Source organism: Nicotiana tomentosiformis, chromosome 8 (assembly GCF_000390325.3).
Source record: "Nicotiana tomentosiformis chromosome 8, ASM39032v3, whole genome shotgun sequence".
Lineage (NCBI taxonomy): Eukaryota > Viridiplantae > Streptophyta > Magnoliopsida > Solanales > Solanaceae > Nicotiana > Nicotiana tomentosiformis.
The window spans coordinates 60,183,105-60,185,170 of record NC_090819.1 but is presented as its reverse complement, the minus strand read 5'-3'; positions in this window follow the sequence as shown (position 1 = coordinate 60,185,170).

The window sequence follows — 2,066 nt, the reverse complement described above, 5'->3', positions numbered from 1 at the left end:
CATGAATTATAATCATCATTTCAATAGGACTATAGTATTTTAAGAAATTATTTTTTTTATTTTGATTATGATTTTTAAAAATATTTAGTATGTACAAATAGTAATTCATGTGCTTTTATTTTATTTAAAATATTAAAGCATTAATATCTAAATTGATATAAAGATTTAGATTTATGGCCGAATCATGTTATTAAACATAAGCAATCATGTTATTTTATATATTCCCTCCGTTTCAATTTACGTGAACAAATTTCTTTTTTAGTCCGTGCCAAAAAGAATGATCACTTTTCCTATTTGGAATCAATTTGCCTTTATGCAATAATTTATAGCTACACAAAATATATGTATTTTATTTTACACCACAAATTCAAAAAATTTCTCTCTTTTCTTAAACTCCATACCCAATCAAATGGGTTCACATAAATTAAAACAGAGGGAGTATATAGTTTTCTTACCGTAACATAAGAGCTAAGGAAAGTGGAAAGAGAAGCTTAATTAATGGCATGTTTGGATGGTTGTTACATATCATTTCATAATGTATCATTTTGTATTGTACGATATTGTATTGTATTATTTTGATGAATTTAACATTTGGACAGATTGTATCATTTGTCATCGTTTCATGATGTCACTAACGATATGAAGAATAAACTTGCAATATTACAAAGAAAAATAGGGTATGAGATTGAATTATTATATAAAAAAGTAGGATAAAAAATAAAATATAATTATTTAATAATAAGGAAGGACAAGATGAGAGAAAAGAACTAGGTAGCAATACGACCACACCAAATCGGTCGTTACATAAAGTGACACTTTTCATTATTATGTAACAACAAATTTAACAATACAATACAATAAAATTTAAGTAATAATCAAAACAAAAATTATATTTAAAAAAACAATACGATATAATACAATAAGTAACAACCTCCGAACAAGCTGTAAAGATGTGTTTTTTTGTTTTCCCTTTCCTTTACCTCTTCTTTACCTCAATAGCATAGAATCTTCTGAAAAATATTAAAGTACCATAGAATCTTTTGGAAAATAGCATGCTCCCTAATTATATACTACTGGCTCACTTAGCTTCTTAGCTTTAAATGCAAAATTTTCAGATTATTAATTTTTTTAGCTCAAATATCGAGTCCGAAATCAAAATGTGGTTTTTTTGGACTCAAAGAATCAAAATATATGGGAAAAAATTGGAAACCAAAATATATATAACGCCCAAGCTTAAGGCGCTATACCTTAATGGCCGTTTGCCCAGTTAAGTATAGCGCCCTAATATAAGGCGCTATATTTGAACATAAAATGAACGGGAAGGTATAACGTCTTATATTAAGATGCTATACTATAGCGTCTTAATATAAGGCGCTATACCTAGATAAAAACGCGTCCACTCTCCTTCCCCACCAAACCAGTAAGCTTTCCCCCTCTCCCCCCCCCCCCCAATTTTAAAGCAAAATAACTCGGTTGGAGCCTACCGGTCCCATAAAAAGTGTAGATTCTTGGTCCCACATCCTAGCTAAGGCGTTATCTCATAGTGGGTTGCTCGTTTCGGCTCCAAATCACCAAATATTCAAGTTTCCAAAAAATTAAAATCGAGGTATTCCGACTTAGTTTTTGTTAAAACTCATGTATAAAAAATGTCTATTAATTATTTTTAATGTGCTTTATGTTATTTCGTGATTGTTTTGCGATTTAATTAATTTGTTATTTTTTATCCGGACTAATTATTAGTGTGCTAAAAAAATTAGTAAATTAGAGAAATTATTATTAGTTGTTAAAAAAATATTAATTTTTACTGTGGTATATGTTTTTTCGTGATTGTTTTATGATTAAATTAATTTATTATTTTTATCTGGTTTAGATTATTTATTTGCTAAAAGACTAGTAAAATAGATAAATTGCTACTTTAGTTCTTTGTAGTGGTATCTTGTGCCCTAATGTAGTGCTCGTATTTGTAATGTAGTACCCTTTTAGCGTAGTAAAATGTAGTGCCCTTTAACGTAGTACCTTTTGTATTTATTGAAATTAATCATTTAAGTATCTGTTAAACCCAAAAA